A 15,995-nucleotide genomic window follows, 5' to 3' on the forward strand; every position below is an offset into this window, starting at 1 on the left:
CAGCTACCCAAAACTTCCCGAACTACATTGACCTGATTCCTTTATAGCCAAGGATATGTAGGAAACCTTTGAAGCAGAGGTTCGGTCAAATCTTTCAAAAAAAAAAAATGCTTCCCACGGAGTATTTGAACGGGCAAAAATCGCTCGTGTCCGCTCACTTTATCTTTGCACGAAAACTCTTCGAGTTTCCGCACAAAGAGGGGCAGCTGTGAGCACGTAATTTTTGCCTTACGAAAACTTCTCCAAAATAAAATAAATTTCTTTTACTGTGTAATTCTTGAATTTGCGTGGTGTTAAATATTTGTGTTATGTCCGTAAATGTTTACTTTCTCATAATAAAAATGAAAATTAAAATTAAATACATGTTGCATGCATATAGGATTTTATTATGCATTTGAAAGATAATTTAAATAAAATCACAAAAAATATGCATTCGTTCTATTTTTAAATGTGTCGTTATGTGATTAATGATTTATCTACGTATTAATGGTTATTTAAAGATAATTAGTATTATTGTAATGATAATTTTGTTTTATAATTTTTGATTAGGATTTTATAAATTAATAATAGAATAGAATAAAATAAAATAAGTTGTAAAATAAAAATTGGACCTGGATTAAAATCCAGGCCCAAAACCAAATTACTCCCCCTTCAGCCCAATTCAGGCAACCCAGGCACCGGTCCAAATCAAACGAGTCAAAACGACATCGTTTGATTGTAGTTTATCAGGGACCGTTGGATCAAAGCCAACCAACGGCTGAGATCCCACGAACCTTAACCCATATCCATTACCCGACCCAGTGCCCCGATTCAGCCCGACCCCAGCAGTAAACCAAACGACACCGTTTGGCTAAGTGAACTAATCCTGGCCATCTATTCTCATTGATCCAACGGTCAAGATTAATCCACCCCACCCCTATATAAGGACCAAAACCTTACCCCGGCCCCCTAGCCAAACCCCCCCCTTCCCTATTCATCGTCCCTACCGAAACTCACCCCTAACCCTAGCCGCCCTAGGATCCCACCGCCTGAAACCCGGCGGCAACAACGCCGCCGGTCACCAAAATAACACCCTAGAACCCCCTGAACATCCTCTATCCAGATATGCTAGCCACTTGGCTCGAATCTTCTTGAAGGTTCTCGAATCTTCATTTGAAGATTCGAGCCGAGTTTAGATCTAAACCAAACAACCCCTAGTTGACACCATAGTACCCCCTAACATGCTTTGTTATGGATCTGATGTTTGTTTGGCTCGAATCAGTTCCGAGCTTCTCGAATCTTCTTTTGAAGATTCGGACCAAACAAGAACAAACTCAGATCCGTTCTAAACTGACACCAAATGACCCCTAGGCTACCCTCACCCTTGTGTCGTATTTAGTCCCCCTCGAATTTGACCAGAAATAGTTAAGTCCCAAATCGAACCTTCAAGAACCCTAGAAATATCAGACTTTTGGATTCTGTTCACTTCAGACGAAAGATTGAGGTTTAATCGACCTTAGTCAAAGTATTTTCAATAGAAAATACTTCGACTAAGGTCTGTTTGATTTCAAACAAAATCCAAATCCAAGTTGAGTTGAGTCCGGTTGAATTTGAAGGTTCAGAGGTAATTTTCTGTTTCTTGTGTGTATTCTACGTATACTCTATGTTCGTTTCATTAGTTTGTCTAAATTTTCATAATTTTCTAATCAATTTTGTTATATTGTCCCCTACCCGTCTACTTGATTCTAAATGTGAATTGTTTCTGTTGATTGTGATTATGTACAATGTGTGTAATCGACTCGATTAAGTTCGTCGATTAGTTGTATTGTGAATCTTGCTTCTGAAAATGTTGTTTGTAATACCCTGTTTATCTGTTTGGAGTTGATTATTATCATTGAAATTAATCAATTATTTCTTCCCAATTAATTGATTCTTGTTTAATAAATCAGAAAGTTTGTCAATGGTGTGAATATGTTGATTTCTGAACATTGAGTTTCAGGGCATTGTCAGTATATTGACAATGCTCCTGTGTTTGTTTGATTTTGTTCAAAGTTAAAGTTCGTTTGAATCATTATACTGAACTCAGTGTAATATTGTTGTGATGATAAGTTTGAATTCAAGTTTACAAAAGTTGGTCAAATACAATTGTGTTAGGAGGTTCATAGGATTGGTTATAACTGTAAATCAGAAGAATAATCAAGTTTATACAGATTATAGAATCAGTTTTGCAGTAGGTTCTGATTTTTTCAGTAATAACAGTAGGAGTCAGGGGGCATTTTCTGGGATAAAACAGTAAGGGTAATGTGACATAATAGTGGGTTGAAAGTGGTTTGTTAATGGTTTTTAATTTAATAGGATAGTGGGAAACAAAGGGTAATGGGCTGCTGAAAAACAGGATAATAGCACTCAATAGGATTTAAAGTATTCAAAAGTAGTTTTAATGGAAAACTTTCTGATTTTAAAAGGAGAAAAGGGTCCAGGCAGCACTAGAAGGGTACAGGACAGCCCTGTATAAATAGAGGGGGATTGGGACTGATTTAGGGGCAGATTTTGAAAGAGAAAAATCTGATAAGAGAGATTTTTTTTTGAAAGAGAAAAAAATCAGATTTGAGGGCAGACTTTAGGAGATTGAAGAAATAAAAAAGATCAGAGAAAAAGAAAGAAAAGAGAGGAAAGAAAAAGAAAGAAAAGAGAGGCTGATTTCTAAAGCATAGAAAATACACACAGAAATACATATACATTTGAGAGAAACAGAAATCCGAGAAGGGAAAAATCAGATTGGAAGAAAGAAGAAATAGAAAAATCAGAAACAGAAAAAAAAAATCAAAAACAGGAATTTGAAACAGAAAAGAAACTGAAATCTGAAATATTATTCCTTTGTTGAATCTGTTCGGATTTATTTGAATCCATAGTTCAGTTAAAATCTGAAGTTTTCTTTAAAATACTATTACTGTGCATCTGGTTTTCTCGGGTCTCATTATTGTTTAAGTCTGTGGAAAGACTGCTATTCTGCTGATTTTGTTACTGCTGCAACTGCTGAAAACTTACTTCTTCTACCTTCATTTCCAGGTACTTATCTCTTAAATTCTATGTTGGAAAAAAAGATTCAGCATGACAAATCAATGAAGCTTGAATTGCAAAAATTCTATTTTTCATTTGTTCAAGTTCATTAGTTTAAACTTCATTTTTTGTTTCATGTTAGTTAACTAATAGTGAATTCAATTTGATAGTTATGAGTTAATTGTCTTTATTTGAAATTCATGTAAAACTTTGTAATAATGCTTTCCATTCTAAATTTTCATTAAAGTATAGTTATGATTGAATTGTTAAGATAGAGAACATGGCATGAAGTTGGCTATTAGTTAAGTCCTATGACATTGTTAGTCAGGTATAGAGTATTCTGAAATATCAAGAAATTGCATGGTTAGTGTATTTCGATTGTTTGGTTGTGGATTAAGGTTAGATGTTGATAGTTGAATAAAGAGTAATATAAAAATGTCAAAAACTATATTGCTAGTTTTACCTGATTTAGTTATGGATTGAATGATGTGAGTTATACGTTCATATATGGCGTGATAATAGGTATATATATAACCATTAAGGGATGATGAGTTGATGTATCTCATTATGATGTTAAAATGCTATGAATGTTTTAGACATACAACTATGTTGCATGTAAGGCAATATTATTAATCGATTTATAATTCCCTTTCTTATCAAATTGATGCCTATTTACCATCTTAAATAAATAATTAGGCCTATTAGATTAAAAGCAAGTATATGAGAATAAGATGAGATATACAAATTGCAACACTTTATATCAATGACAATTAGAAATAGGATTTGCACTAATTAAATAATGAAAAATTGTTCAAAAATACTTCTTCCCTTCATAAATCATGTTTGTTAATTTCATATACAATTCATCCTTTGGCATATATATGTTGTAGTTGCTAGAATCATATTTTTATTTTTTTCTTTGAACTTGAATAGTTGGGCTGAATATAATTTATATCCGGAAATTATAATCGACGGGCAACATTTAATAAATTGTGAATTTCTTTTAAAAGAATTCAAAGACATCCCTTGAATATGAATTTCTCAGTATTTTCATATAAAATGTGTAGATATAACAAACAATTTTGTGAAAAATTCATAATATCATTAAGAATATTTGGTATAATTAGGGATACGTTCGCGTAATCTGATTATACCAATAAAAGCAATTCGAATTATGCGTATGCGCAATTTCGAGTGAATATGTAATATAAGGGATTTCTTCGAGGACGTTAAATTAATTTCATAAAAACCCGAGATGTGCAGTTCACTATTTAAGAAAAATAAATATTCTTGATTCGACACAATTTCGAAAAATGATTGTTTAATAAATATATTATCAAAAGTTATCGTGTACACGTACGCGTGACACAATTCCGCATTTTTAAATTTATAACACGAATATACGTACGCGTAATTCGATTCAAAGAAGGATCCTTAATCACAATAAGTAAAAGCGGTAGTAAAATCACGTAACAAAAATATATTTAATAAAATCAAGATAATTAAGCCAATAAAAACAGTTAAGCGACCGTTCTAGAACCACGGAATTCGGAAATGCCTAACACCTTCTTCCGGATTAACAGAATTCCTTACTCAGGATTTCTGGTTCGCAGAATAATAAACAGAGTCATATTCTCCTCGATTCATGGATTAAAATTGGTGACTTGGGACGCCTTAAAATTCCCAGGTGGCGACTCTGAAACAAACAAACAAATCCCGTTTCGACTGTCCTTTAATTGGAGAAAACACCCCACGCGCCCCGCGGGTGTGGTAAATAGGAGGTGCGACAAGAGGTTATCCATATTTCTCGCTACACGAGGTTGGAGCTGTTCCTTCTTTTTGGGGGTGGCTTGTTCCCAAACACTTCGAGAAATCTAGTTAGTCTGCGCTTTCTGCATCATCTACAACAACTAGATGAGTTACCCCAGTACAGCTGGGGTGCTGCTGTTCTAGCATATCTATACAGGAGTATGTGTCGGGCGAGGATGGGCACCCAGGTGGACATATGTGGTTTTCTGTCGTTTCTACAGGTGACAACATTTTCGAATACTCTGTTCATTACTCCGAATTCTATATAGTCAAAATGACTTTTAAATTTTACGTCAACTTTTTATCTTAGGTTTGGGCCTGGAAGCGGATCCTGCCGTTGCAGCCACCTCTACCACCACTAGAGCTGAGTGTAGCACCTCCATTTCTCCCTCTAGCTACGAAGTGGGTTCTCCGGCGTGGGAACTACCGAGGGAGTGATGCTCATCATAATTTCCCCCTTGTCAAGGATGTGTTAGATATGCTGGTGGCCGGACAGGTAAATATGTACCTAAACTTACTTGTTATAAATTCACTTGTGGTGTGCATACTCACTTTTATGTTATTATTTGATAGTTCATCTGGATGCCATACAACGACGAGTTGCTAGCTCATCTGCCCGATTATTGCTCGGTCAACCGACTGCTTTGGAGCACTTTTGTCCCGATGATGTGCCTCGATGTGGTGGAGCATCATGCCACGGAGCGTGTACTTCGCTAGTTTGACCGTCCCCAGACTACTGGGGGAGCCTGGATGGGTGCCTACACATTATCAGCGGGATGATCGTACTAGGGTGGATGATGAATTTGTAGGATGGCCAGAGGCGTAGGTCCATATTTGGGACCAACGAGAGGAGTTGATTCCGCTGCCACCTTCACTGATCCAGGAGGTGACTATTGAGATCTATACGTCATGGTACCGCTGTCACACCCGACTGATGATCGGGAACCCTGTTCATGTACTTGGCATACAGACCATACGCCGGGAGGCACGAGGCACTGGTATGTTTTTGTGGGATAAGTCTTATAATTGTGATATAGCATTATTTAATTAATATTTTAAATGTTGTGCAGGCTATTGGGCATCACATGTTCTACCGGTTGGGACAGGAGATGCAGCAACATGGCGACAATGCTGCAGTCGTTGAGTATGGCCGGCGGGTGGAAGAGCTGGCTCTCCAGACCTTGTAGCGAGCCAGAGAGGAGCGAGGTTGATCACGAGGCTAAGTATGCGGCGCCAGAGGAGCACCATCGGGGTAGGCCTGTCCCACGATCCAAAGGTAGGGCACGAGCCAAGGCTGCCCCACGAGGCAGGGATGTCCCACGAGGCAGGGGTGCCCCACGGGGTTGCGGGGGATGGCGAGGAGGTGGTCCCCAGCAAGGGGGCATTGAGGCTCCTGTCGACCCACCTGTTGAGGCACATGATGAAGATCTTGGAGATGAGGATCTTAGAGATGATCAGCCGGGTTATTTCCCTTAGCTAGACGAGCCTTCCAGCAGCATGCCATCGTACAACCTTCAGTTGTCTCTGCCAACATCGCAGGTCACCCCGTCAGATACATTGTTGATCACGGGTACATTCGACGGAGATGCAGACAAGTTATTTTTAGGCCCATCTACCGCAGTTGAGGATCGGCCGACTCGAGACGTCTATGGCAGGCGTAGGTTGAGTTATGCCTCATCCCCGACGGTTGATGCGGATTACCACAGGCGCAGGTGTGTTTGTATTACTGTAAAATTTCAATTTGTTTTCTTTTCCTTAATGATTTACCATAAATTAATTTTTAATTTTCTTATTAAGGCTTCGTCCCAGCCCATCATGGATGCTTACACTCAGGAGGACGACAAGACCGTGGTGAGAAAATGTTTTTGACTTAACACGTACATTACTAATATACATTTTCACATGTTAAGCTTAGTAATTGTTTTGTAGGTTGCTGACGGCCCGACGACCCCTTCTACCGATCCTTCCAGCTGTACTGTCGATGCTGCTGCGCATCCTCACATAAAAAGGCGACTTGATGATGATGATCCTGATAGTGTACCCGGGCGACAGGGGATGCGACTCAGGCCAGCGGCTGCATTGAAGCACACTGGCTGCGGGACTCATTGATTTACTTTTGTTTATATTTTATGTAAATACTACATTATGTAAATAATGGCAACAATTTTATTTTAACAGAATTTGAATAACAATTTTATTTTAACAGTACAATACAAACACAAACATAGCAAACCTAAAGATACACATAACAAACACAAACAGTACAACTAATGAAAATACATGACAAGGAAAACAAAAAGATACACTACTACACCCAACACATACATGTCATTGTTTAGTCACGACCGCCTAGTATTCTCTGCTCCAACCACTTTAGTTGGTCTTCTAGCTTTTTTTTTCTTCTTCCACCTCCTTGAGTTTTGCCTTCAAATCTGTAACTTCTTGTTTGGATTTTCGCTCTCTTTCCCACTGCTTCAAACACAAATTATGAAGATCTTGGAGCTTGTCTTTGTAGTATTCCTACTGACAGGGTTCATCAACCCATACCTCAAAATTGCATGTAGGTTCATTGTGTTGCCTATAAAACCTGTTCATACATGCCCAGTAACGGCGTCCAGCTTCTTCCCAACAATCGTGCATCATGCATTTTTTGCCGCACTCGCACCTTGGGACATAAAGGGGTTGTTGAGACATTTGTTAAAGAGAAACCTTGGTTTTATGAAAATATTTGATATTGGTTATTGTTAAGTGCAGAAAATAACTAGAATGTGCCCGTTATTTATAGGCAAGATTTCACACAAAATGTAGTATTATACCACGCTTTACATATAAAATTTTTATGAAACAAAATAGCTTTTTGACAGTCGGTTCAGCTTTTTCTAGAACGGCAAGATTTCACACAAAACGTACTATTATACCACGCTTTACATATTAAATTTTTATGAAACAAAACAACTTTTTGACAGTCGGTTCAGTTTTTTCCAAAACGACAAGACAACACACAAAACGTAGTATTATAACACGCTTTACATATTAAATTTTTATGAAACAAAACAATTTTTTGACAAGCGGTTCAGCTTTTTCCAGAACGACAAGACACCACACAAAATGTAGTATTATACCACGCTTTATATATTAAATTTTTATGAAACAAAACAACTTTTTCGCAGTCAGTTCAGCTTTTTCAGAACGACAAGACAACACACAAAACGTAGTATTATACCACGCTTTACATATTATAGGCATTCTAGCAAACGGTCCCGCTTCAACCCCTTTATCTGGTCCAGAACGGTAGGAAAATATTGCTCTACAGTTGTAGTGTTGATGAATATTTTTGAGATGTACCGCTCTTATGGTACAAAGGAGTGGTACCAACTTCTTGCGTCTTCTCTATATACCTGGAGGGATGGACGAGGCACATGAGGCTGCCTTGTTGAAGGTTTCGCTACTTACTTTCCTTTTCTCAATTTGCGTGAAGCAAGCTCACTTTGTTTTTGCTTCTTCATAGATGAGGCAGCCGTAGAAGGCTTTGTCGATGTCTTTGCCTTTTGTGAACCTTCACAAGCCATTAGAACTGACACCTGTGAACAACAAATGCCGCATTAGTGAAAACTTTAAAGATCCTCTATAGATAAAAGGTAGGGTTGGGGTGACACCACACTTAAGATTCAAGCAATTCTTCGTGTACTGAAAACTTCCCCTTAGCAACCAACAATATCAACATATAGCATATAACGGTTGTACATACATTACAATGCATCGCACTACACTCGGGCCTTTAAAGTAGATTGATCAGAGCTTTTTTTGACCCGAATAGCTACCCACACAATTAGGATACATTACAATTCAATGAAATACCTAAAACAGAAAAGAAACAATGCAATACACGGCAAGTGAACACATATAGGCTCACACAAACGAACTTTATGCCCGACATCACTCTCTAATAGCCCACATTCACACCTTAGCACCAACAAACAATGCTCGGCTACTCAAACTTCACCGATAATCAACAATTTTCCTTTCAAGAGTTTTATCAAACACTTGGTGCACAACATTTTCATTCATGTCTTTCAAACCATTAGACAAGTTCCATGCCCTCCCAAATTAAACGAAGTGGTGGAACTTTTAATTTTCCACCTCGTAGTCAAGGAACAACTCCAAAAAACAAAAAAATCCTATTCAATGCATACTTGCCAATAATATACTCCTTGGGAAGTTTGGGGTAGAAGAAGAGTGAGAGATGAGAAAACAACAATACTACAAAATCAAGAAGTGATTAAAACAAAAAAAATAAGGAGAAGACAACAAGAGAAAACGAAATTAAGAGAAGAAAAAAAAAACTTACATGTGCTTGAGAGAAAGAAGAAGTGGTGAATGGGGAGGGGGGAAGGATTCAGAGAATAAGAGAGAGAGAGAGAGAGAGAGAGAGAGAGAGAGAGAGAGAACTGTGTGGGGGATTTGGGTTTTTTTTTGTTTGGGTGTGGTGGGTCGGGTTTAGTAGTTATATTAGAATGGGAGATTTTATTATTACTATTAGGCGGGGAGACGGGTTTTGGGCCGGGTTGTGGGTAAAATGGGCAGGGAACTTACCTGGGCATTTTTATCCGCGCTTGGCACTGAAAAAGGCAGCTGTGCATTTTTTATTCTGCCTTTGTTGTTTTCATTGGCGCCTGGCACCTAGATGGGCTCTAAACAGCTACTGATTTTTTTTTCTTTTTGAAATTTAAACTAAATGAAAACTGGACGAAAACAAGAATATTGGTTTTCCTCCAATAAGCATTTGATTTAACGCCGTGGTACGACGCAGACTTTTCGGATTATACGTTACTCACATATTGAGGTTCGTTCAATTGTATCACATCTTTCTCTCCTTTTTCGTCACTCGTTCCTAGGTAGTGTTTCAACCTTTTCCCATTGGCTCTAAACCTATTCATCACATCCTCAGACTCAATTTTGTTGCTCCATTTGATAGCACCTGCACTAATCTGAATGGTCTCGACCATCTAGACTTCAACTTGCCCGGAAAACAACTTAAATCTCAAATTGTATAGCAATACCACGTCTCCAGGTTTAAAATTTCGCTCAAGAATATTTTTGTCATGCATCATCTTCATTCTCTCCTTATATAGCCTTGTACTCTCAAAAGCATGGTAACGGAACTCGTCAAGCTCGTGCAACTCTGTGACTCTACTTGTACCCACCATTTCTATGTCGAGATTCAGCTGCCTCAATGTCCACAAAGCTTTATGCTCCAACTCTACGGGTAAGTGACTCGCTTTCCCAAATACCAGTTTATATGGAGACATGCCAATTGGAGATTTAAAAGCAGTACGGTAGGCCCAGAGTGCATCGTCTAACTTTTTCACCCATTCTGTTCTTGTAGCATTCACGGTCTTTGTCAACACACTCTTTATTTCTCTATTCGACACTTCCACTTTCCCCCTTGTTTGTGGATGATATGGGGTGGCAACCTTTTGGCAAATACCATATTTTTCTAACAACTTTGCGAAAGCTCGGTTGTAGAAGTGAGTGACTCCGTCACTGATTATTGCCCTTGGAGTTCCAAACCGGGTGAATATATTCTTTCTCAGAAAACCGGTGACTCCCTTTGCATCATTTGTAGGGAGCACCACAGCTTCTATCCATTTTGACACATAGTCCACAGCTACAAGTATATATTTGTTGCCATATGAGCTGACGAAAGGCCCCATGAAATCGATTCCCCATACGTCAAACACTTCCACTTCCTGAATTGGGTTCATGGGCATCTCATGTTGGCGAGAAATATTCCTGGTCCGTTGGCATTCATCACAACCCTTCACCCAGAGGTATGCATCTTTGAACAATATTGGCCAGTAGAAGCCCGACTCCAACACTTGTGCAGCTGTCCTTACCCCTCCGAAATGGCTACCATATGGGGTTGCGTGACAAGCCTGCAAAATAGAAGATTGGTCTATCTCGGGGATACATCTCCATATCATGTTATCAACTCAAATCTTGAATAAGGCTCATCCCAATAATACATGTGACAGTCACGAAAGAACCTTTTCCTTTGGATAGAGGAAAGGTCATAGGGGACAATACCGCTCGTCAGGTAGTTTTTAATGTCTGCATACCATGGTGCTACCTTAAAGCTCGTGGCCAACAGTTTTTCATCCGGGAAAGACTCCACAATCTCTTCCACCTCCACCTTCTTCTCTGATCCTTCCAGCCTAGACAAGTGATCAACCACTTGGTTCTCCGTTCCCTTTCGGTCACAGATTTCCAAGTCAGATTCTTGTAGCAGTAGCACCAAACGAATCAGGCATGGCTTTGACTCATTCTTCTCAATTAGGTACCTGAGAGCACATGGTTAATATAAACAATTACCTTCGAGCCTATTAGGTATGACCTGAATTTGTCAAATGCGAACACCACTACTAGCATCTCCTTCTCGGTCACTGTGTAATTTAGTTGGGCACCACTCAAGGTTCTACTTGCGTAGTAGATTGGATGAATGACTTTATCTTTTTGCTGCCCAAGAACTACTCCCACAACACAGTCGCTTACATCACATATCAGCTCAAATGGTTGCTCCTGGTCGGGTGCAACTATAATAGGTGCAGACACCACCCTCTTCTTTAATTCCTCAAAAGCTACCCTGCAGTTATTAGAAAATACAAAAGGGTGATCTTTTTCAAGCAATTTACACAAAGGGATAGCAAATTTGGAAAAATATTTTATAAACCGCCTGTAGAAACCGGCGTGGCCAAGGAAACTTCTTATTGCCTTGATAGAAGTGGGTGGCGGAAAATTTTCTATTGCATCAACCTTTGCACGATCCACCTCAATGCCCTCACTTGACACTAGGTGCCCCAAGACTATACCTTTCTGTACCATGAAATGCCACTTTTCCCAGTTTAATACCAGATTAGTCTCCATACACCTTTTCAATACTCTTTTCAATTTCATAAGGCAATCATCGAAAGAGTTCCCCACCCCTGAGAAGTCATCCATGAAAATCTCCATTATTTCCTCTACCATATCTGTGAAGATAGCCATCATGCACCTTTGGAATATGGTGGCTGCATTACATAGCCAAACAGCATTCTCCGAAAGGCATAGATGTCATACGGACAGGTGAGCGACATTTTCTTTCTATCCTCCAGGGCAATAGAGATCTGATTATACCCCGATTATCCATCCAAAAAGCAAAGTAGGACATCCCTGCCAATCTATCTAGCATCTGATCAATAGATGGCAGTGGGAAATGGTATTTTCGGGTGGCCTTGTTCAAACTTCTGTAATCTATATATATTTTCCATCCTGTGACTATTCTTATTAAGATCAACTCATTGTTCTCATTTTGCACTACAGTCATTCCACCCTTCTTTGACACACACTGAACTAGGCTGACCCAGTTGCTATCAAAGATGGGGAAGATGATTCTCGCATCTAACCACTTGATCACTTCTTTCTTCACCACATCTTTCTTGTTGTGGTTCAGTCTTCTTTGATGTTCTTTGGAATGTTTGTGCGCATCTTCTAGTAGAATCTTATGCATACAAAAAGTTGGGCTGATACCCTTTATGTCTGCAATTGTCCAACCAATTGTAGTTTTGCTCTCCTCCAGAACCTGCAAAAGCTATTCTACCTGCACATCTAACAAACAGATGAGATAATAACAGGTAAAGTCGAGTTTGGTCCTAATAAAGCATACCTGAGGTGAAACGGTAATGGTTTTAGCTCCAACTGTGGTGGCTCTTCAATTGATGGCTTAGCTGGAGGAGTCTTTTTTTCTTCTAAGTGTAAAGGCTTGAATTCGAGCTCTTTTTTCCAGTACCCTTGGCTTTCAAGGGATAAAACCCACTCCGCCAAGTACTCACCATCTACCTCTTCCAAGTTCATCAGGCAGAGGGACTCTTGCGTTCAATGTCTCATCTTCCTCCTTCAGAATCACATCCACAGCTTCAATCAGAGAGTAGTTAGCAAACTTACTGGGTCGTCGCATAGACTTTTACATATTGAACATTATTTTTTCATCATTTTGTCTCATCTTTAGCTCCCTAGTTTCACAATCAATCAGATCTCTCCTTGTGGCCAAGAATGGACTTCCCAAAATTATATGGCTCATCCTTCTGATATTTGGCCAACCTCTTCGGGAAGGGTGTTGGAGGTCGCTTCTTTCCTATGGCTTGAGTTATATCTTGCTCAGTCACTTTTTCTAATGCCTTCTCTTGCACTTTCTCAATCTCCTTTGCAACCACTTTTTCTTTTTTTAGTTCCTCTTGGGCTGGTTTCACACTTACTTCTGTTAGCTCAGTTGACTCATCTACCTCAATTGGTACTAGCACAAGTATCTCAGTTGGTCGGCTTTCACGAGCAATTTCTTGCTCTAGATCAAGATCTCTACCATTTCTTAGACTCACCGCCATAAGCTGCTTTGGGACCTGCTCTTTCAAATTGACATGTGTGTCCGCAGGTAACATCCATTAGGGACGATTATTCAGAGCCATCGATATCTGCCCTAGTTGAATCTCAATGCCTTTGATAGGTGAGTCGTGTGATACTACCTTTTCTTGTATCTGGTGGACCTTTTATTCTATTTTCCCACTGGACCCAATGAGTTGTTGCATCATTCCTTTAATTTCAAACAACCCATCATCTTGTCGCACTATCTGTTGTTTTTGAGGTTATTTATAAGTTAGTTGTTGATTCTGCTTATGTACCCTTGTTTCTTTATTAAGGCACAACCTGACCCTGTGGTCGTGCAGCTCCGGGATTATTATTATTATCGTATTGTTGTTGTGCTGGCCAATATTATTGATTCTGCTGTCCCCACGTCTGACCACCTTATCTCTGGCCTCTATAGTTTCCCACATAGTTCATATTCTCCTGATATTTATGGTTGTCACTTTCACCACTCCACGAGCACAAATACAGTTGGTTAATGCATGGTGTCCATAAGCACCCATTAGTCGTGTCAATTATGTGTACCTAATTCTGGCCTGATTCATCAATCTTCTTGGTGAGGATACTCATTTGCGTCATCAAAGTGGCCATATTCTCGGCTATGGAGTTGTTTGAGTCCAAAGCTACTGAGCGAACTACAAGGGTGATTATAGTGTCTCTTGTCATCCATCCTGAGTTTTGAGCCATTTTATCTAGCAGGATCTTACACTCTCTAAATGATTTGCTCAAAAATGCTCCACCTGCTGAATTATCAACGTCGGCCTTCAACCTATCTGCCAATCCCATGTAAAACCTTTGTCCCATCATTTGATCTGGAATGTCGTGATGTGGGCACTTAACCAGCATCCCTTTGAACCTCTCCCACGTTTCTTGTAGTGTTTCAACTGGTTTCTGCCTAGAGCTCAATGTCTCATCAACTTGTTTGGCAGTCTATTTGGGTGGGTAGAACTTGTTCAAAAACTACTTGACTAACTCCTCCCAAGTGGTGATAGAGTTTATGTGGAGCAAATTGAGCCAAGTCTGAGCTTCTTTAGTCACGGAGAATGAAAACAATAATAGTATAATTGCTTCCAGTGTCACATTTGGTTGCCTTTGAGTGACACAAATTGACAAAACATTTTTCAGATGCTGTTGTGGATCTTCAAGGTAAGACCCGGAGAACAGTCCCTTGTTCTGCAGCAGATGTAGCATGTTATTTGTGATTTGAAATGACTCCGCTTGTATTTGAGGGACTACAATTGCGGTTGCCAGATTTTCAGCGGTGGGTTGTGCCCAATCATACAAGGCTACTTCTGGCGCTAGAGGTTCCACACCCTAATTGTTCGGGTCATTCCCATTGTTTCTGTTGTTTGGTTGTCTATTACGTCACTCATGTCAAGTTCAATTCGTTCTGTTGAATTCTGTTGTCGCTTGCTCTTCTTGTTTGCACGATTTAATTCCTTGAAATCTTTATCAGGATCCGATAATGCTTCAAACAATTCATCAATTCTTGAGGAGTTTCTAGGCATGCACCTGTAACACCCAAGACTACAAACGTTAGAATTTCAATACAATAAATTTAAAATGAAGAAAATTGACTAAACTAAGAATCCTAGATATTCTTCTAGTTGTAATAAATAACACCGTTAATTCCTCGGCAACGATGCAAAAATTTGATCATGCCTAACTATGCCTCATAAGAGGTCTAGCCGTCATTGCAAATATAATCCGGTTTACAAGTCCGGAGTCAAATCCCACAGGGAATTAACCTACTAATTACAACCACTAGATTCATATGAATTCAAGTAATCAACCTTCAGATACATGAAATAACTATTTAAATATTTACTAACTAAGAGTAAAGTAATTAAAATGCAGTAATTTTTAACTAACAGAGAAAATGTTGTGGACAAGATATGAAAAAGTCTAGGGTTATGATTTCCCCTATTATCGGAATCCTCCCCGATATGTTTCCTATAAATTCACCCAAGTATTCTATATCGATCATGAGTACTTTGAGTGTGTATCTCTCTCTAGCAACTACCACAATTTACTAGACGTATTCTCTCAAACTACGCTAGCTGGCACTAATTCGCCGCTCACTATGATCGCACTAAGATTTCGTTATCTCTAATCCCGCCTTTAAACCCTCCGTATTGATCTCTCACATACGTTAGGAGTGAAGTTGTTCAACAACTACCTAATGTGTACTCACTCTCGAGAAATATACACACTAAATAAGCAAGTTAATTGGGAGCTCTTCAATCAACAACAACGAAAATATAGTTGAACAAGTAGAGAAAAATCAAAGACAAATCTATATTAAATGTAGTAGAAAATCATCCTCCAATAGGTTCCATCAAACCCTAGATTAGAAAGTTTAGCTACTCATAATCATACTAACAATCATGATGATAATTGAAAGCATTAAAATACAGATTAAGGGAACATGAAAGAGAAAACTCTTGCGATTTGTTGCTTCTTAGTGTTCCTGTAGCCTTTTTCCTCTCCAAAAGATGTCTAGCCCTAAGAAATAGGTTTAGAACCCCTTTTGTACATGTTGGGGGCGTGTAGGGTCGAAACTACCAAGTTCTAGCCAAAATAGGACAAAATCCGCCTTAGTCGTCTCGCTTGGCACCTGACGCCAATCAAGACGCCAAACTTTTTCACTATTCTGCCTTTGGCGTTTTGGCTGGTGCATGGTACCAATCTGG

At 39.2% G+C, this 15,995-nt stretch overlaps 1 non-coding gene across 1 annotated transcript; it reads left to right on the plus strand.

Annotated features, from left to right (window-relative positions):
* Nucleotides 1-14,119: 14,119 nt before the first annotated feature.
* Nucleotides 14,120-14,226, plus strand: LOC142176858 (small nucleolar RNA R71). Its single transcript, XR_012705664.1, has one exon. It is a non-coding gene; the product is annotated as a small nucleolar RNA R71 (small nucleolar RNA).
* Nucleotides 14,227-15,995: the final 1,769 nt, after the last annotated feature.

The sequence above is a fragment of the Nicotiana tabacum genome, chromosome 22 (assembly GCF_000715075.1).
Source record: "Nicotiana tabacum cultivar K326 chromosome 22, ASM71507v2, whole genome shotgun sequence".
NCBI lineage: Eukaryota > Viridiplantae > Streptophyta > Magnoliopsida > Solanales > Solanaceae > Nicotiana > Nicotiana tabacum.